We start from the raw sequence: 23778 nt of genomic DNA on the forward strand, positions 1-23778 counted from the left end.
TGTGTATGATTTTGATCCAAATTGCATATGTAAAAACAAAAATATTGAGTTTTAGTTTATTACAACGGAGTTCTCATATGCAAAATGATTTCATTAATTACACCATCACTACCAACTTAAGTAAGGAATGATTTTTTAATTCATATTTTCCATTATTAAATTGTTGATTGTAATTATTCCTCATTATGACTTTGTATAAAATATCTTTAATAATACTAAAATAAGTTGGTGATGTAAAAGAAATGCATAATGTCATATACCACACTTTTATCTCTTAAAATTATGTTAGAAGTCCTAACTGGCCTAAATAATTATCCTATAATCTTGTCTTCTTGCGGCTCTCCTATATCAACCTTTGTTCTGTGACAACTCAACGAGTGTGATGAATCATTTCACTATTTTGTACTTCTATATCACTGTAATAACTTCGTATATGATATATCATGTTTTTAAATACAAATTTTTTGTTTTTATATGTTTTATCTGGGGTTATTTTAATTTAAGATAGTGGTCCTTGTTTAATGAATTTGACTCATTATCTTGGGTATTCCTACCACGTCCATGGGTAGGAAATGATCTTATCACCTATAGAGAAATAACGGTGGGAAATGACCAACTAGTTACATTTCTTACTAACTATTAATTATTATTTTTTTTGAAGCAAAATGAATTTCATTAAGCAGGAACATCATACAGCAGAGCCTCCACCAAACTACTAGGAGGAGACGTAAAAATGTTTGGGCATTCTAGCAAACAAGAAATCGAGCCATCAAATGGGCTGCTTTGTTTGCTTTCCTTTTAGCAAAATTAATCGAAAAATCCGGTTTAGAATGAATAATAGCACTATATTCATCTAGGACAAAACCAACTTCTAGAGAAATATCATTAGGACGACTGAGAGCTTGAACAACAAGGAGAGAATCAGATTCCACCTCGATTCTTTGGTACGGCAACGTAGACACCCACTGGAGACCCTCCAAGATGGCAGCAACTTCGGCCTCAAAAACAGAACTCACCATTAACAGCTTCCTGACTTAACCCATAACAAATCCACCTTCGTGATTACGTAGAATTAGGCCAATAGAGAAAGTACTATCGCCTAGCTTGATTGCTGCATCTGTATTCAGTTTATAAGAACCCATCACTGGAGGTTTCCATTTGTGTGGAGAGGTCTAACTAGTTATGGTGCTGGTAGCCGGCGTTGCTGCTCGACTCTTCTTTGCTGCATTCCAATCCGCAAAGTATTTTGAACTCCAATCCATGGCTATCCTTCCGTTAACTAATTTGTCATCCCACACTTTTTTATTTCGGAAGAACCAGATCCCCCACAACACTCTAGCTATTTGGACTAACTGATCTTGCCCGGACGTACTTAGCATTTGGAGAAGCTAATCAGGAGCATACTCAACTTCACTCACGTCTAAAGATACTTCACATGTTGCCAGCAACTAAACGCGAACGGACAGTCAAAGAACACATGCAGTAAGTGTTCGACGTCTGAATCACTCATGGGACAGATGATTGGCAGGTCCACACCTCGAGATTTTAATCTGTTGTGTATAGGAACATTGTTACGGCAGAACCTCCACAGAAAGGTTTTAACTTTATGAGGGACATTTAAACGCTAAAGTTTGCTCCAGCCACTACTCTGCACAGCATTTGTGTTGCCCATGGTAGTGTCACACCAGTGTTGTTACCCCGATTTGGCAGTATATTTTCCATAGACGGACTTTTTCCAAGCAATGCGATCCTTAACAGAGCCATTAGGGATACGAGTTTCTAATATCAATCACGCGAAAAAAAGTCACATACCTTAGGCTCATCCCAACGTCTAGCATCACCCATGATGAAGTCAGAAACAGAGATATTGGGCGCTCCATACACAGGCCCCTGATCTACACAGAGACCCTCCTTATTCTAAGCCAAGGATCTTTGACGGCATTAATATCCATCCCATCCCCTAGAACCCATTTGAACCACTGTACAATAAATCTTTCACAGTCACCAACCCTGACCAAATGAAGCTTGCTCCTGATTGTATTCGAGCCTACAGAAGACTACAATTAGAAATATCGAGCTTTATAAAGACGAGCTACAAGCGACTGAGGCTCCTTAATAAACTTCCAGCACTGTTTACCAACCAAGGCAATATTGAAGTCGTACAGGCTTCGAAATCCCAGACCACCTTTATGTTTAGAAATGCTCATATCACCCCAGCCAAGCCAGTTAATACCTCTATTTTTCCGTGGATTCGAGTTCTACCGGTATTATTAATGATCATTTTCATCTCCTGGCAGAGCATCTTTGTAATAAGAAGCAAGACATACAATATGATGGAATAGATTGAGTGCCATTTTTGATCAAAACAGTCTTTCCTGCCTGCGATATAGACTTTGTACGCCAACCTTAAACTCTTTTCCACACCTTGTCCTCAACAAACTGAAGACCTTCCTTTTTGATCTCCCCACTAAATATGGCAAACCAAGGTATTTGTTGTTGTGTAAATTATTAGTCACCCCTAGAATGCCAGAGACCTCAGTTCTGACATGAAGATTAACATTAGAGCTAAATGAATTCCCGACTTTTGAAAGTTCATAGACTACCCTGACATTGTCTCATAAGTATTTAGCAGATCCTTGATAGTTTCAATTTCTCCTCGGTTGGCTCGAAAAAATAAGAAACTATCATCCGCAAAAAGGAGATGCATGACCACTGGAGCTGCAGGACAAATCTGACACCATGAATAAGCCCTTCACTTGCTGCATTACTCAAGCTGTTAGACAGTCCATCCACGCATAGAAGGAAAAGGTATGGGGACAAGGGGTCCCCCTGTCGAAGTCCCCTGGTAGGTTGAATTGGGCCAATAGAAGAGCCGTTAAAAGAAAACTCGTACGAGATGTGGTAACGCCAAGCATCATCCACTGTATCCACTTTTGACTAAACCCCATTCCTCTCATGCTCTCCTTTAGAAAATCCCAATCGACTCTGTCATAAGCCTTACTAATGTCAAGTTTTAGAGAAACTTTACCCTCCTCCCTTGTATTTTTCTTTTGCATATGGTGAATGATTTCAAAAGCAATCAAGACATTATCAGTAATACTGCATCCAGGACCAAAAGCAGATTGATGTTCAGAAATTAGGGTAGGAAGAATTAACTTTAACCTGTTTGCTAAGACTTTTGCCATGATCTTGTAGAGAACATTACATAGAGCTATCGGCCTTAGGTCTTTCATGCAGCTGACATTTTCCTTCTTAGGTATGAGAACCACATTCGTGTCGTTGAGGTTTGCAGGAAACTAGCAATTGGATAACCATTCCTTGCAGCAGAGAAAAACTTCATAGCCTAAAATAGACCAAAATTGTTGGAAAAAGGCTGGATTCAACCCATCGGGTCCAGATGCCTTGTCTGGGTGCATCTGTTTAATTGCAGCTGTTAACTCGTCAAATGTTAACTCAGCAACAAGATCTTCATTTTTAGACGTTGTGACACACCTAACAGATGTCAGATTGGGAGTATCACTGTGACCACGATTAGTTGTAAAAATTCAATAAAGTAGTCCTTAACCATCTGGCACATGTCCTCATGATTATGAATATGCTCACCCTGATCGTTCTCCAGGAATGCAATCTGATATATCTTCTTTCTTGCTAAAGCAGTGGCATAAAAAAACTTTGTATTACGTCGCCCTCAGCTAGCCAAAAGTTATTGCTCATTGTTTCCAATAAGTTTTCTCATGAAGCAACAACGTGTTAAGCTTTTCCGTCTCGATAAAATACTGCTCCACCCCTGACATATCAGTATGATCAGAGAGATTAGCTATTATAACTTTCTGATTTTTCACTTTATCTCGGAATTTATGGAAGAAATTCCTACCACCATCGAGCCATGAAGCCAGACACTGAGATAAGCTTTGGTAAAATATTAATAGCAGGCATATCCATCCAAAAGTCTGAAACATCTTTTCGAAAATTGGGCTCTCACAGTTAGGTGTTCTCAACCTGAAGCGAAAGATCTTCCTCGAAAAAGAGGTATTAACGAGGTCTAAGAATAACGGATCATGATCCGAAACTGATTTATTTCAGTTCAATCATTTTGACTTTATTTGGTAGAAAACCAAAATAAAAGATTCAAAGTTTGCTTGAAACCCCGAAAATTCAAAAATCTCTTTCAAATCCATAACCAACCACACTTAGAAAGAAAATATGTGACTTTGGTATCTAAACTACTTTATTTTCTGTTATCACATTCATCTTTCATCTACTCTAAAAAAATTCATTTTCATGAAATTCTTTCTTTCCCTTTTCATATTTTTGTATGCTTATAATTTAGATATGAATTTAGTTATACAATGTCACTAAAACACTTTTCATATAAAAATTTTTGCACCAATTCTTACCGAATTTCTTCTTGTTTCTACCTTATTTACCATAAGAACCGCGAAAAAACCTACCCCATTAAATCCTTCATCTAATATCCTCGTCTACAGTGATAAGAAAAAGATGTTTTAGGAAACATCAAAATACTGCAAAAAATTTCAAGTAGGAAATAGTTGTTTGACAAGTTCCTGGCTTAAAAACTAAAAACTACAGTTGTAGGATTTGGTTGGTAGAAAATTTAATAGTCCATACACCAACTTCAATATGACATGACAAAATGAATGTTCCCTTAAAATTCATCCTCGGCAAATCTTATTTTTTCGTGATAATGATACATGTGTCACAAAATTTATTTTTCCTTTATAAGGTTAATGGTCAATTGTCTCTTAAAAATCAAAAAAAAGTCCAAGTTGTGATTTTTAAGAGAAGATGGACAAGCAAAGTCTTCATCTGCAAATCTCTTTTTTTCATGAAATTGACACATGTGTCTCCACATTCATTTCCCTTTATAATTTAATGATCAATGTTCTCTTAAAAATTATAAAGTTTGCAACTTGGTATTCCAGAAAAGTTAACTTTTGTTCATACTTATTATACTATTCTTTTTATGGTAACTGTTTCAGTTTTCCTTTGTTTTCGATTCAACATTTTTGTTTTTCCTTTCTAATGATAAACAACCTGTGTACTGGAATTAACCAAGGGTTTTCCTATATTGCTCTATTGTCATTCGTATTTGACAGCCTCTAAATTATTGTAAGTTCTGATGGAAGTAAGTAAAAAATATTTGTCCTAAAAAAGTAATGATACTTATTTAGTAACTAATTTTTGAACAATTAAACTATGACTTTTCCAAAAAAATTTATCAATATCTCCCTATTATTCTACAATGTTCTCTATTACTCGATCCAGATCATGACGAATTTACTATTTTAATGAACAACTATGAGAGATAAAAAAGGATGTTGGAGGATTTACTAGGGAAGAATGATTCTCAATTTGATGTTATAAAAGTAATAAAAAAGAGACCAGAATGTGGATCTTGATCTGACATCTTTGAGGGAGAAATTTCTACGACTGACAATGCCTAAGCTCGTGAACTTGCCAAATTTATGTTGACATTTAATAAAGAAAGATTATTTTTAAAACAAGTTTGTGGTCTTTGCAGTTCAAGAAACATTATTATCTTTCAGAAATGGCATAACAAAGGTTTGATAGCTAGGAGAAACCGGCTGGATAAGTTTTCTGCACCAGAAGTACTTCCCACTTCACTTCCAACTTCAATTTTTGGACTTACTCTCAAGACAGAATCAAAAAGAAGCCTTTAAATAGCTCAGTGAAGGTCAAATTTTGGTTGTAAAGGTTTCATTCAATATTGATAAGAATTCTACATTTGCATTTGCATTAACAGCAATAGGCTGCTTCCACAAAAAGAAAAAAAAATTGATACCAGGTTCGAAAGAATTAGAGTCTTTCATACAGTCAAAACCTGGACGTTACAAAATGTAACTGAATACACAAAATTGGTCCAATTATTAAAACCATGATTATCCTTAACCCAAGACTAAAAAAGCATTTTTTTTCCTCAAACATAATTAGGTCACATATTACAACAAACGCAAATAATCTGAATGATTCGATTCATTTATTATATTGATCCAAATTTGTGCATACACTACAAAAAAATGGCTAAACACCACCAGTTTAAAATCGATTGTATTTAGCTAAATTCGACCATTTTTTCGGTTGTATTTAGCTAAATACGACGGGTTTTTGGACCGGTTGTATTCGCTCGAGTCATATTTTGTAAAATGGTTGTATTTAGTATTCACGTCAATTTCAAAAAAGAAAATCGCCGGAAACTGGAAAATATTCACAAAAGAAAGTTGAGAACCTGTGTATTATGATATAAGCATAGAATCAGAATCAGAATCAAAAATAGAAAAAATAAATCCAAATTCATAACAAATTTTGCTATACACAAATACTAAGTTTTCACCTCAAATTTTCGATGCTCATACACTTTTAAAAACGCATAACTAAAAAAAGGATTAAACTTAAAAGTGTAAAAAACCAATTTCATTTTTAACTTGAAAAATGAATAGAAAAGAAAGAGGAGGATGGGGGATTCTTAATATTTTGTTTTATAATTTTTTATTACTTTGACTAGTAATCTAAAGTTGACCGTTGGATTAAGTTTTATAGTTAAATTTGGTACGTTGGATCTTATTCACATGGATCGCTAACATGGCACTAAATTGAAATGTATTTCGTTGAATTTAGGAGTGTCAATGTAGTATGTAATAATAATTAAAATTTCTTAGGGGGGTTTAGGAAATTATTCCTTATTTGTTAAAAGTTATTAAATCTAGTGATTAAAAATTCGTAAAACTTTGTATATAACTCATTTTATAACTATTTCATTATCAATTTCAAATAGGTGGAATATTCTACGGTTAGAATCTCCATCACTAAACTTTATTTTGTAAAATTATTAAGATATAAATATTTAAATTATTTATTCATTTGCGTACACTCTTTATAATTAGAAAATTTTATATCCATACAGTCAGATTACTCAAAAATCGAAGGATCAATATGGGACTAAATATTAGGAAGAAATATTAGTCAAATTAGCTAGTAGTTGACTCTTAAAATAAGAAATCAAATACATTTTTTCTAAAATATTAATCATATCACTGAATATATAGATTTTTACTACGGTTAGTTCATTCATAAATATTTTTAAAAAAATTGAAGCATGAATATGAGACTAAATACTAGTAAGAAGTGCTTGTCACACTAGGTCAAACTACTAGTTGACTATTAAAATATGAATCCAAATACATTCATTTTTCTCTAAATATTTTATCATATCACTGAAATATATAGATCTTGACATGTGGGATCATTCACAATAAAAAATCGAAACATGGACTAAATACTAGTAAGAAGTACTTGTCAAACTACTGGTTCACTATTTAAATAGCTAACCAAATATATTTATTTTTTTCTAAATTTTTTATCATATCACTAAAACATATAGACTTTGACATCTGTAATGTTGGATTATTTATAAATATTTTTAAAAATATCAAAATAGCACTATGAGACTAAATACTAGCAAGAAGTACTAGTCAAACTAATAGTTGACTATTAAAATAGCAAATCATATATATTTGCTTTTTCTAAAAATTTTATCATATCACTAAAATATATAGATCTTAATATATCTGTATGGTTGGATCATTCATAAATATTTTTAAAATAGCAAACTAAATACATTTTTTGACTGGTAAAAATACTGGTAAAAACTATTGGTTGACTGTTAAAATAGCAAACTAAATACATTTTTTTTCTAAAATTTTTATCTTATAACTAAAATATATAGATATTGACATATGTAAGGTTGGTTGAGTCATAATCATTTTTTAAAAAATTGAAACATTGGTATGAGACTAAACACTAGTAAGAAGTATTGGTCAAACTACTGGTTGACTATTAAAATAGCAAACTAAATACATTTATTTTTTTCTAAAGATTTAATCATATAACTAAAATATATAGATCTTGACATCCGTAAGGTTCGATCATTAATAAGCATTTTTTAAAAAATAGAAACATGGGACTAAACACTAAAAGAAGTAATGGTTATTTTAACCATTTCAGAATTTAGTTTTTAGTTAGTAACTAAAAACATGGGACTAAACATGGTCAGATATTTTTTCCCACTATTACACCAATTTGTTTAAAAGTGCGGGAAATTTGCCGCCATTTCCAAATATTAAATTCGACCGAAATTGGTTGATTTAGGAGTGCCACTAGATTGGATAAAAGAGCTACAGTAAATAACTTTTATGTGAAAAACATGAACAATTCATTTACAACATTCCAATCCCAAAGCATTTACAAGCTTAATAAGAATATATTTGCCCAAGTTTACCTACTACATGACTAACATTAGAGATGTCAGGTTAGAATTAATATATTAAAAGGGTGCCTAAATTAAAACCTCTCTGAGATCATGGCTAGATCCATATATCATATTAGCTCTCAGATTGCAAATTTCCTTTGTGATAAATACATAATCGTATCAAACCATGATTAGTATCATTTATACCGGTGAAATTAACAAAGATAATGGGAAATAAGAGAAATTGAACTTAAAGAGAATAAACAACCGACTAAAAGGAGAAAAGAGTGCATCAAGATACTAATTCATATTTTGAACAAAAAAAACGGATTAGAAAAAGGAATACTGGACTTTCATTTCATTTGTTGACAATCATGTGGTCATATTTGATAATCTCCTATAAAAAATTGATGTTCTTCTACAAAAATATGACTAAATTCTATGAATCATAGAAGTTTCTAAGAACCAGTTAGTGAATGTGTGTGTAAGGCATTCTAGTGACAATATGATAGTGGTTCACACTCTTTAAAATAGTGCACATAATTATTCTATATATTTTAGATATTGCATTATCCTGCAGCTTACTCTTCTCAAATTAAAATGTATATGAAATTCATGACTTGTTATTAAGTTCTCAATATTTGCATCATTGTTATGGTCAAAATTGTATGTTATATCAAGAATTTGAAAGGAATAAGATACACTATTCCAAAATGTAAATAATATAAATTGTAATTAGTTTCTCCCTTTACTTTTAAGAATCAAATGAAACTCAATACTATACGCCCAATAATTTGATTCCACCATGCACCATATAGCAATATTAGCAATACAAAAGAACAATAATATAGTCATGATCACCATAACTATTTAGATTAATTTGTTTCCTAATAACATAATATCCAAGATCACACGACATAAGCTAAAATTTCTATAAAGTATTCTTATCCTTTGTAATTGATGAGATTGCTACGAGCTTGAGTATTCTTATTTATATTACCTTTTCCATTCTGCCTCCTTTTGTACGTTGACAAGTCACAATAGTCCATCCCTTCACCCTTTCCGAAACGGGGATCCAAGAGTTCTTATATTTTTCATACTCTGGAGATTTTTTGAATACCTACTTGCAGTTGTAATTGGTTAAAATAATAGTATTTGGACTTGCTCGTAAATAAGTAACCCCTAAAACATGTTAAAACTAGTATATACAAGTCACCTCATCTCTCTCCCTTATCTCTTCTTCATCCTTTGCAGAAAGATCATAATGACCCTTTGTTCTGTCCTTTATAGATGAGTTTGGTTCCTATTAAACCATGGACAGTTAGATTTATGACTTAAATTTTAAAAAAATATAATATCTTTATATAATTGATTTCACAAATAAATTCATAATTTTATGGTATATTTTGAATATTTTGGTGTTCCAAAGTTTTTTTTGACAAGTAAATAAGCTAAAATTCATTTTACAGATTTTTCATGCTGACATCTTTGACTTCCTGTTCGGAAAGGCTATACTCATCTTGTTCTTGTTGGATATGCCAAAAAATGAAGGATTTTAATAAACATGATAACAAAAATAATAGAAAATTAATACAATTATGTTCATACAAGATTGTAAATAATTGTTTTTCCATAAAAATAGTTAACATAATCATCCACCTGGTATGGATTGTACATTGTTTGAGGCATTGGGCATAGGATTTCTTCGTCTTCATTTACCATCACGGATTTTCCTTTCATTTTCATGGAGGAAGTCATGGCTATTACAATGAGGGAGCAAAGAAATAAAAAATATAGAGAGGAGATTTGCAACTAGAAAGAAATTGGAGAGGTAGTAACTTTAAGTAAGATTTAAATACTCAATAGATTTAAATACCTTATTTATTACAACATCTTCAACATCTCCTTAATCTTCTTATAGCTACTATCTAAATCTTAAATTTAATTAATAAAGAACAAATTACATATCTATAATTGCTTGTGATTTTTCTCTCTCCCTCTTAATATCCACAAGTATCTCTATTACTATCTACAAGTTTATAACTAGTGTTATACATGCAATTGATTTTCAAAACATGCGACATTGTTGAGTTATATTTTATTGAATATTTTTGTAACATTCCTCATTAATAAGAGTAAGGTATTTGGGGTCATTATAGATATAATTTAAGATATAATTTAACGAATAATACCTACCAAATTACTATCTTTACTGAATATATATATTTGGTTGTGGGATTGGTTGTTATAAATGGTATTATAGCTCTAACCGGCCACAAGTGCAGAAGTTCCATATGTATGTTTGTGTACTCCACGAGGATGTCGGTTCAATAAGAGGGGGTGTTTGTAACATCTCAGGTTGATTATGATAAGAGTGTTAGAAATTTTATAGATACAAGTCAACGGCTAATTTATACTAAATCTTCAACGTTTCCACACTCACATGTGGTGGGTTGTTGTTTTCGGTACACATTCGGTTGTGGGCTCGGATGTTAGAATTCGTTTCTATAAAAATGAATTTAAATTTATATATATATACATTTTTATTTTTCTTTTCTATAAAAATGATTTATAAAAATGATTTAAGTGTGAATAGTTATAAAAAGTCCATTAAGATGATATTTAGTAGTAAATTATTACATTTCAAGAATACAATAAAATGCTTCGAGAAAGTGTTCGACATATGCTCGTATTGATTAACAATGTTTTTCCAAAAGATAGTAGTTTTTCTATTATACACTATAGTATGAAGATATTAATGAAAAGCAAAGATTTTGGTTATAAAAAAATTGATGCATGTCAAAATGATTGTATGTTGTTGTAACAGCTCGCACTTCCGAGACTATAAAATCTAAATCAAAATTAATATAAATTGCAATTTGTTAGTCTGGAAGTGATAACTATTACAGTTGGTATCAGAAACAGGTTGTCTTCCGGAGTGTATTAGGTATTTGATTAGTAAATTACCTAAGATGCGTTCCTGTGAACTATAGTTTAAGTTTGACCTATAAGAGATTAGGGGGTGTAGACATACAGTTTTTTTGTGAATTTGGGGACCAAATTCTTTTTAAGGAGGGTATCATGTAACATCCCGTAACTTTCAAAAATAACGTAATAATAGAAAAAAAAAGATTGAAAGTTTGATTAAGATTAGGATATAAAAATTGAATTAGATTAATAAGCCTAAAATATGAATTAGACTTTAATATGGATAACTTGTAGGTTAAGAAATATAGTTATCTAATTTTATAAATATATCATATTCGTCTTCCTCATTTTTGTTGTCAAAATTCGTAGTGTAAAAGGCCATAAAATCGACGGTTTTGTAAAATTCGTAGAAAATTCATCGTAAGTTGGAATTCGTTGATCCTGGACTTCTCCGAAAGATATTTTCTTTCTCTACAATTTTGTGCTTCATGTTTTTCAAGAAAACATCGTTGACAGGGTAAATTCATATTTGGTCAAATTTTGAGATAAGTTTTCTATTGATTACTAGTTTTTTTAAAATTATGTGTTCTGCATGTATATTTGATTATCAAAATTTGGGTTAAGTGATAATATATTTGAAAGTATTATGTGTAATAGTATATATATATTGATGTATACTAGGGACTTTTTGCCCGCGCTACGCGCGCTCAAAATTTCTTCAATTTTGAATTTTTTTCTAGAAATTTGTAATTTTTATAACATAAACGGTTATCTTCTAGTTTTATTTAATTTATTTATTACAGTTATTTAGGTTCCGTTTATTTTAAAATATAAAATTGATATTATTGTTTAACTTTAAATCTCAATATTTTATTTTAGTATTCTTTCTCTCACATTTTAACCAATTAAAAGTCTCTTAACTCATATTTTAACATTTCTCTTTTACGTTTTTAGTAGTCAATCTTTTAATAATTTGTACAACAAAACTGAGTATATATTTTTTTAATTAAATACTTTTTAAAAAAATACAGTAAATATAATATTAACTATATTATGAAAAATGCCAAAGTCTTACTTTAAAAATGCTAAAGTCTTAACTTTGAAAGTTGTAAAAATTTAGGTATTATATTCAAAAATGATGTAATATATTATAATTATAAAATTAGTAATTACTATTTTTTTCTCCGCTAACACAACATTCCGTCCACAACTCATATAACTTAAAATTTATTCTAAGAATTATGCAAAATTCAAATATTTTTAACATATCTCATTTGATTTTTTACGTAATTAAATTAAATTAGTTTTATATTATTTAGTGATAAAATAAAAAAAATTATTGATTCATAGAAAGGATTTTGTTTTCCCGCAAACTCATAAATTCGTCAACAGTTCATATAATTTTCATTGTATTCTAAAAAATGTCAGAGTTTTGCTTATAAAAAATGCCAAAGACTTATTTTTTTCAATTTTCTTAAATTATGTTATATATTTTTATTACAAATTGTTAATCAATATTTTTCTAATAATTTTAAATTTATTCTAATAATTATGTAAAATTCAAATATTTTCAACATATCTCATTTGATTTATTACGTAATTAAATTAAATTATTTTAAATTCTTTAGTGATACAATAAAAATTTATTTATTGGTTCATAAAAAGGATATAGGTCAAAAGTAGTTGAATTTATTACTTATGTCTAATGTACATTTTATCAATTTGCTAGTTGTTTTAGGTCTATCGTCGGGGTGCAACCAAATTAATATATGAGCGTGAGGCAATCCACGCTTTTGGAATTCAATTACATGCATCACTATGGAAATATTTTAGAAAAACGGTTAGTACCAGGCAAAATATATACTAAAAGTGTATTTTGATAGAACAATTTATGAATAATAAAATGAGTATAAAAAAACTTAGCTAAAATGATATCTCATATACATCTGCCAAAAATATTTTTTCTTTTTAATCATATCCATAAGTTGATCAAGCTTCATTTTAAAGACTCTGGCTACAACATCAGGTGTATCAGCAACATCAACACCAGGCATATGTTTTAATATGCGCTGAATTTCGGGCCATTTTATATTAGTGGTCATAGTAAGGAACAATGAAGGATGTCCTAAAGTTCGATATATTACTAATGAGTCTTTAAAATAATGAGTCATATAGCGCTTACTTCCGGTGAATGAAGCGGGAAGAATGATTGCTTTACCAATATTGGATGGATTTCTATCTCTCTTTTGCATTGCATCTCTGATATTATGGTAGAGGTTAGATCTTATAGTAGTTTGATGGTCTCTAATCCAGTCCAATTTATACTGCTCAATTACGGTGAAAGCATCCACAACATATTGCTGCCATAAATGACCTCCAAGATGTGGTGTCAAACCTGTTACAGTAGAAGGTATAAATTTATCGAATATAAACTAATTATCACAAAGTTCAACAGCTGAATGAGAAATTATACTTTTGTCAAATAGCAACTTTGTACCTTCTGAAAGACGTATCATTAGTTTATAATTATAAAACTCTCTCATTGTAATATACTTTCTAGCACCTTTTTCATCAGGATCTTCAGATTCGGTAACTTCTACGGCTCTCTTAGAATGCTTCACAGGTCTATTTAATGGGATCTCATGGTAATATCTAATATCTCCGTGAGAGAAAAGTAATGGATATTGAAGTTGCATGAAACGTGGATCGGTCTCAAAAATCCTCTATAATCCGTCAACTCTAGAATCAATGACAGTATCTCGACAGCCTTTTGCATAAGGAGAAGTAACAATCAATCCTGCTACCTTATTTGATAGAGCAATGTGATTTGGTCGGCCACTTCCTGAACTGGATGAAATCAGAACCAATTTAAACTCATCTACTGCATTTTGCCTAACCCTTTCGCGAGCCATACGAAAACCTTTAACCAACCTGTTATGCTCATCCAACATATGCAACAAAGATTGTATAATTTCTTCATTAACAACATCCCTGCAACCATTAACTGCATTCATCCTATTGTTGATTTCGTCCTATATGTCATAGATATAAAGTTGACAAAACTTTGGAGTGTTATTGTCAGTTGAGACCAGACTTCCTATATTGTGGTAATTAACACCTTGGACCTTGAAGCAATATGGCGCACCACCTCTGTTATTGAATGGTCAATCTTTCCTCCAGTAGAACTCTTGGCAAACATGCAATTGTAAAACCTTATGTTTTGTTTGAAATGCTTAAAATGAACACCCCCAGTAAGGAGAGTAGCCAGAGGTTCAGGAGGCTGTTTCTCCTTATCCAGTACGACTTGACCATTTTTACAACAAAGATAAAATGTTGGTGGCTTATTAGGAGAACTCTTATTGTTTCTTTCGTGAGTCCACATGACAGCATCACACTTCGAACAGATTTTATCAGGGGCTCCAAGATCCAAGTATCCTTCCCACATAGATTGATTATTACTCAAATATTCTTCATCAATATCCTCAATATCACTTGCCATCTCTGTCGAAAAAATGGGAATTTTTAAAAATCATCATTGAGCAAAAGTAGGTAATGCTTCAGACAGTAAAATAATTATTAATGTCCTACAGAATTAAACACATTATTCAAAAAAAATAACTTATACCTCCACATGTTGTATCACTGTCGATTGTAACATTGTCATCAACATCGTTGAACTCATTCATTAAATTTTTTTGCCTAGAACTTTCACCTTTTTTAAATGTACTATTTACATTTGCTGTATTGAACGACGAAGGACCTGGTGATAGTTTTCCACAAAACTTTTTTGAAGGATTCTGTTCTTCTTCACTGTCAGCAACAATTTTCTTTTTTACACCTTTTTGTTTGTGAACAGTTGTCACATAGGATTCAGGAATTGAGAATTTGAGAGAACTGTCTCCAGTGCTGTTAATATTCTGAAATTCTGCATTTTTACTATTATATTCTGCATAATATACATTAGTATATGCAGAGGATTAAACATGACACATTGTTTAAATAATCCTTCAAAGTTTTGTAATTAAGAAATAAGCCGCAAAATTTTATACCTTTGACAGGAACGTTTGGCGATATTATGCGAAGAAATTGATTTGTACTTTATTCACAAGTCTGAGAAAAGCAATACATCCCTGAAAAAAATATTGTACAGAATACTGAAATTTCTAGAATTTGACATAATTTTGTAATCAACTGATACATCCGGAATTGCATTTTATTGTTTAAAAAATTACCTGATAACTGTGGATTAGTTGCAGAAGAAAACTGAATATTAGGCGATGAAGTACATTGTACGGATATTTTTCTCAAATCTGGTAAGGTGCTACGGAATACACCGAGATTTTCTTTGTTATATTCTTTGGACGAATACTAACTTTATGCATGACATAGAAGATGGTAAACATATTTTAGCATCTGCACTAATAAACACTCATTCACCAAACTGAAATAGGAAGTTCATGAAAGTAATGAAAATTAACCTGATTTTGAATTTGATGGAATATTAGGAGATATATTTTGATCAAATATTGATAGAGGACTCGGCAGACACGATTGTGATTCTTTTACCGCAACAGGCTGAATCATAGATCTATTGTTCATTGCTACGAATATTCCCATAAAATTCCCAATTTCAAAAGCAATTTAATTACAGATGTATCAGAAAAATGAGATATATCAAGAATTATACCATTAGGTTCTTCTGAACAAATTATGTGGCTTTCAAGTTTTTCTGCAATAGAAGTTTGCATAATACTTTGCGTCTGATGTGTTAACCGTGAATTCGGAGATGAAATACTACCTGAAACATGTCTCTGCTATAAATTGTGGCCTAATATATGTTAAAATAGTTTTCGTGAAATAAATCCAACTAAATTTTACCTCTCGACGATCTTAACGATATATTAGGCGGCACACGTTCATCAGATCTTGATATAAGAGTTGTCATTGGATGGCCTATATTATTAACTGTAACACAACAAATAGGAAAATTGATGGCACAATTATAAAAAGGTATGATACATCTCGGAATGGAGTAAGAATGATACCATTATTGTGCTTTGGTGTCATTCTATTGCTTTCTCCATCTGCTAAGGTGTTACGAAAAACACCGAGATCTTGTTTGTTCAAATTTTTTGAACGAATTCTTACTTTTCGTACTACATAGAAGATGGAAAATAAATGGAAACATGAAGCATGACCAACATCTCCTAATAGACTGGAATAAGATGTCGATGAAACTATTTTAAAATTAACCTGGTTTTGAGGCTGCTGAAATATTAGGAGATATATTTTCATCAGATATTGAAAGAGGACTCTTTAGAATACTTTGCGGCTGCTGTTTTAAACATGTAAACTGAGATGAAACAGTACCTGCATGAAGTTGTTAATTAGTAGTAATGGGTAAAATCAATCCGTATTTTACATATTGATAATCTTAATAATATATTATGCTTAAAATATTAACACCAACTCAACAGATATGATAAATGATTGAAGACAAAATTGGAAAAAATGTTGGATACCAATCAGAAAGGATAAAGAATGATACCATTATTATACTCGGATGTCATTCTATTGCTCTGCAGATTTGCTGCAAGTCCGCTATGCAAAAATATCTTTCGAAAACTGTCTAATTCCTGATTTAATTGAAAATTCAAGCCACAATTATAAATGCTTATATTAAAAGAATCAGACGGATAAAGAATGATACAAATACCTTGTTCTGGTGCAACGCTTTGATAAACCATTGATTATGGAGTTGTTACTGAATGACCTATTTTATTATTAACAGCAACACAACACATATATGCAAACTTAAGTCATCATTACAAAATCTGTATAATAACAATCAGAATGGATGAAGAATAATACCATTGATGTAATCTGATATCATTTTATTGCTTTCTAGATTTTGCAACAACTCCGTTATGAAACACACCTTTCGAAAGTTGTTTTATTCCTGAATGTTAATAGAAACTTCAGGACACATTTATCAGTGCATGTATAAAAACAATCAGGCGGATAAACAATGAGACCAATACCCTATTCTGGTGTCACGCTTTTATCAATAATTGATAACGGAGTTCTTACAAAATGACTTGTTTTATTAACATAAGCACATCAAATATATGTATAACAATGTACATTATCATTACTCATATGCTTGGTCGGAGAAGATACATGGTATGTTACATAACATCGTCTGTCAAACGTACATACACATTAACCTATCTGAAATTCTTTAGAGAAAGCTTACGTGTATCATATATATTTGCTGAATTTGTGAGATTCTTGTCCACATTCTTCCCACGCGTACAGCATTTGACAACTGAATTCATACATGAACATTATTATCACTTTCAATAAACTAATCAGAAATGGAATTAAAGTGTACACTACCTTGATTCTCTGGTTCTGATGGATTTTTAAACAAATTTTCAACATTGCGTCCACGAACACGTCGTTTTGAACCTATAAGAAAAGCATGATCAAATCAAATATCTACAAAACGATGTTATTATAAGTAAACTGACAAAGGAGATGAATACCTGATGTACTGTTTCCTCGATAATCCATCTGAATATATTTAGTAAATCATGAAGCTAGTTTTAACAGATGAACAACGTATTTGGTAAGCTTTTATGACGAACATGATACACATCAAATCTGCATGAAGAATTTTATGAAAAAATTAGGTCAAAAATCATGAGCTATTATCCTAAAAAATTAGGCTATGAAACTGAAGTAGGAGATGAAAAAATTAGGTCATGCTTGCAAAAAATGAGAGAGAATAAGGAAATCAATAATTATCATTGAATTAGTGTTGTAACAGATATAAGAAAATCATGCAAATCTTTCCTTAGATAAGATGTTTAAATTTTAAAATTCAAAAAATTTCCATGTTTAGTGTTTTGATGGGTAAAAAAATGGGTAAACTTATATGGATATATAGATTTTATACTTAATATGGGTCATTGGTAAATTTATTTACCCATTGGGTAAATTTTGTGGATATATCCATGGATCTAGTGATTTTATACTTAATATGGGTTATGGGTACCCATTTGGAAAATGGGTAAATTAAGGAGTAGTCATTAAGAATATATAGATGTATGGTATTCGGATGATAATTTTGGATCTCTAATTTATAAACATAAGTTCCAAAATATCGTTTTTCAATCGCTAATCGGTACAAAAGTAACATGCCAACATCGGTAGGTTTACACATCATTTTTACAACAACAGAACTCCCCCATCATTATCCCAAGTTCAAAATTTGTTTGAAAACCAAAAAAATCATAAATTCCTCTCAAACCCATAACCAACCATATTTAGATTGAAAATATGTAACTTAAACATGCAAACTACTTTATTTTCTGTTATCAAAATTGTTATCATGATCATGATCATGATGTTGCTGGTATGATCCCAATATTTAACAAAATAATAAAACCACTTACATGTTCATGATGTAATTCAATTAAATAAATATGCCTAACTAAGCAATACACGTTTAGATGTTTGATTACCTAACCACCATTCTTCCGTTGTGATGCATTTGCACTGTTGAGATACGCTCAATATGCGATGCGGGATTTATGTTAGGTCGTATCTTTTGCTTTGACGGAAGCTTTTGGCTAACCTTCACTTCTTCATTTCTAGTACTGCTGGCTATGATCACCACAATAGTATTGCAGGTGTCTTTTGTTGAAACCTTGTATTTGTGGTGTAACCAGAGTATGACGTAACAAAAAGGAGTATGTCGCTCTTTTTCACACTAATGCGTAGATCTTGTCTTATTTATTGATTATTCTATTCGTACTTGTAAAACAACCCATTCGGCTTCACATTTTTCTTTTTGCAAATACGATTCGAGAAGATATGAAATAGGAAGACATGTATCGAAAAAGAACATGATATAGGTTGAGAAAAGGGAGGTAGCAAAGTTAGACATCCGATAGTTGTTGACCCAATAGATTATGCTTCATTACCCGAACTATTAATATTCGTTAGGTATAGTTGTTAGTCCCACGTCCTCAGTTGGTGATAGTAGCCAATGATGTGAGTAACACCAAAGCAACAGTGGTAATTATATCATTAATGGGTGCGGCTAACTTCCCATTAAATAATTGTATGATTTTCCAGTTTCTATCCATTTAGAAACAAAAATAAATAGAAATATTATTTCAAAAAAGGAACCTAGAGGCTCAGTTTTCTCTCCTCATGATTCAGTCTAATTCAGTGGACTGACCATACCTCAAACCTATACGTGTGAACAAGTAAAGTATACCCATGCGCTTGAGAGAACCATGTCGAACAAACTCCCTAAAATGACCCCATAATTTCGGATCTTAATTTTTGAAAATGGGGGAATGTTTAAATAGGTTTTTTAATATGCTTCGATTTATGATTAGATGTTCTAAACTCCACTAGGAGTCATGTGTTCAACCTTGAATGCTATTAATAAATCTTACAACAATAGTCCCTCGGACTCGAAAAGTAATAACGAAAATGGCTTGCCCAAAGCATATTTTTCTTTAGATTCATTTTTTTATCCTGCATCTTTATTTCTATTCAAAGGTTGGCTTCGTGCAGATAGATGTCTATGGAAGGAGGCTATTTCTTATCTATAGTGTTGGGGTGGACGGATTCAGTCAGGAGGGCCCACCCCGCCTAGAACAGGCATGTTTTACTCGGTTTAAATACATTCTCTCACATACATTGTCCCCCTCCTGGGAGGAGGCCTAGTCGGAGATGCCAAACAAGTCATATTGTAGGTTGTTCTCAATCGTCTCAATCTTAAAAGGAAAAGGGCATAAGAAATTTTGTATTCTAAATGTAATTTGTAATAAGGTTTTATTATTATAAATAAGCTAGTATGACGATTTCTCATATGTAAAGGAACTTGAAATTAGTAAATGCATACATTTAAAGTTAGTTTTCACATGTTTGGTACTTTTTTCCTAGTATGATATGATCTTTTGTGATTGTGAGGTTTTTAATTTTTTTCAAGTGTTGTTAAAGTACTTGATTAGTAATAGAACTTAATCATAATTTAAAAGATACTGTAATTGAGGTATCTTTAAATTATTACTCCCTCAGTCCCTTCCAATTGTTTACATTTCCGAGGAAGTGTCCGACACGCATTTTAAGGTGCATAAAAAGTATAGTTATGTAACTTATTTTTACAATTTTCTTTTTCTGAATAAAAGTTAAATGTTTTAGTTTTTATTCAGAAAAATAAAATTGTAAAAAAAATTTACAGAACTATACTTTATATGCACCTTAAAATGCGTGTCGGACACTCTCAACAAAATGTAAACAATTGAAAGGGACGGAGGGAGTATATTTATATTTTTAAATATATTCTATGATTTGGGATTAAATAGAGAACTCTTTAGAGAATTTTTTAGGTTTATCAGAAGAGCTTCCAATTTTCCTACAAACATATACTAGCTAGAATAGTAGCCATAAACCATTATCACGACAATTTACTGTTTACTTCTCTGTCTGATAAAGTTGGAAAGAGAACGTTTATAATTAGTTTCTCAAGTAGAGTACACCAATCCATTCGATAAACTCATAGCGGTAGATGATGTTATATTTTGTATTATGCCGCAGATAAGAACCACCAATCCATATCATATTACAAATACAAACTTATCATATGAGTTTATATGAGTCCTAGTACTGGTAGGCATGTCAAAATTAATGTACCTTAGTTTAGATTTTTTGAGGCCTATATAATCCTAGCCTATGTTATATTTTTTTGTTAGAATTTCAATTAGTTCAAATTTCAAAACTTCAATTGTCTAAAATATCGAAAGGGGAAAAATATAGCATATTATAGAAGTGATAGAATCAAAAGAGACAAGTATATGTATAAATCACAACTTAGACTTGGAGAAAATATTTGACCATATTAATTCTAAGTTCTAACATATTTAATACAATCTCGCTGTAAAGTTGATATTGAGTGACTAAAAGGTTATTTACGCAAATAAATTATTTAATTAAACATGTACTGGTTTGCAATCAGAGCCCAAGCACACTCCAAGAATTATCAAACAGCCACAATTACCACAACAACCAGTAGGATCACCTAAACAAAACCCTCCACCAGGGATGCAGTTTTCACCCCATCATCTATATTTCTTATCTTTGGCAAAAGAAAGGATCTTGGTTTTGGTGATTTCTTGTAGTACATTAGTCCATCAATGTCAAGGACTATGAGTTCATTAGATAAATTGTAAAAAAAAGTCATAATTGTAAAAAAAAGCATTATAGCCAAAATCACCACCATTATATGTAACACCCCAGTCCCACATCGAGGAGATATGGGACTTCTGTTCAGTTTATAAGGTAAAGTACTACTACTATGTGCACCAACAAATCATGATCTTTTGGGTCCTGTGGTGGGCTTGTCGTAACCTAAGTTGGCTGCAATCGGGACAGTATGCTTTAACTTATTTCGGACTCGTAATCAGGATTTGACCCGGTTTTCGAAAAAGGATCGGGAGTTGACCCGGGTTGTCATATATGGTATCAGAGCCGACTCTCGAAAGCTTGATACGTCAAGTTGCCGGAGCTGGGGACACAAAGGCTGGTGGTATTATCCCACAATGGCAAAAGGTCCGGAGGTGGGGATACGAAGCCAGCCGGTATTATCCCACCATGGCTAGATAGGTACGATCTTGATCCTATGGACTGTCTGTTCGGGCCTGACGAGGATGTCAGGAGTTTAAGTGAGGGATTTGTAATACCCAAGTCCCACATCAAGGAGATATGGGACTTCTGTTCAGTTTATAAGGCAAAGTACTACTACTATGTGCACCAACAAATCATGATCTTTTGGGGGCCTTTGGTGGGCTTGTCGTAACCCAAATTGGCTGCACTCGGGACAGTATGTTTTGACTTATTTCGGACTCGTAATCGGGATTTGACCCGATTTTTGAAAAAGGCTCGGGATTTGACCCGGTTGTCATATTATATATAATATTTAAATTGTCTCATTACAACATTAATATAACCAGGATTACAAGATACAAGCTACACTTTCTAGTTCTCATCCTTTGTAATTATTGAGATTGTTACGAGGTTCTGCGAGAAACTCCTCCACAGCTTCTTTTGGAGTCATCCTTTGCCATTTGGGCTCAGGCTGCATGTAAGGCTTAGTTAGCAACATATATACACACATACTACAACATAAAAATTTATATTTGTTAGGCATATAACTTACAACAAGGTTCTCAACGGCTTCTAATGAACTTAGTCCCTCATTGTGCATTGTAACAAAGCCATAGCGTATGAAGCTATAGACCTGCTTCTTTGAACGAAGTTGTCTTGTCAAGTTGGGGCGATGATAGAACTAACAAAAATATTGTTACAATATAAGTTATTACTGATTCTATTTTCAAGAATATTATTTTTTTTGGAAAAACTTGATGAGGTTCACCGTAAAGCTAATTATAATTAATTAATGACAAATTATAAATATTTGGAAAAAGAAGCCGCTTATCCAAATATAATGTGATCAAATCTTAATGAAAATTTATACAGCTAGCAAGGACAATATCTCTTTGCAATTTTTATATACCTTCTCATTTCTTCCACCATTTGTGCGTTCCCTAGTCACAATTGTCCATCGATTTACCCTTTCCGATACCGGGATCCAAGAGTTCTTGTACTTTTCAAACTCGAGAGAAGTTTTGAATACCTGATTACAAGTTATGCTATGGTTAGTATATATATTTGTTTAATAAAAAATTGAAATTTATTTACGGAGTTACTTACAAAGATACAAATTATTTAACATTTAAAAATCTTAAATTTTGTTACACTAGCATATTATATTATATAAGTAACCTGGTCCCTCTCCCGAATTATGGCTTAATCTTCTGCCGAAATATCGTAATGACCTGTTTTCATGTTCTTCGTAATGGATTTTCCTTCAAAGCTTTCTTGCTTTGGTGTTCCTGTTTGATCATTGAAAAAATAAACAATTGATCTTTTATATATTAATTAGGCACTATGATCCAAACAAATATATACACACACATACATATCTATAAGTAAATACAAAAATAATCACATTCCTTCTCTAGTTGCTTTCACTAAGTAAATGCATAATTTCATGGTAAATTATGACTATTTTCAATTTTATCATGTTTTTTTACAAATATTTAAACCAAATTTTTTTCAATATTACCTTTTCTTGATGACCATCATTCTTGACATCATTATCTTCGGATTCAGATTCAGATCCATGTTCGATCTATGACACAGATTAAATTTTGTAAGTGACATTAATAAACTCGTTAAGTAGCACATTCATATTAACATGCACACATACTTAATTCTTCATGGAGTTCAATTAAAATCATTCACCTGATTTGGATCGTACATGGCTAGCGGTGCCGGATTATGGATTTCTTCCTCTTCAATCATCAATGATTTTTCTTTTTGATTTGATGAGGAGAAACTCATTTTTGAAAAATAGAGGGGGGTATTGTATGAAGAGATGGTTTAAGATGTGAAATGAAGGAGAATAAATTGAAAATATC

The sequence above is a fragment of the Apium graveolens genome, unplaced genomic scaffold (genome assembly GCF_009905375.1).
Source record: "Apium graveolens cultivar Ventura unplaced genomic scaffold, ASM990537v1 ctg9051, whole genome shotgun sequence".
NCBI lineage: Eukaryota > Viridiplantae > Streptophyta > Magnoliopsida > Apiales > Apiaceae > Apium > Apium graveolens.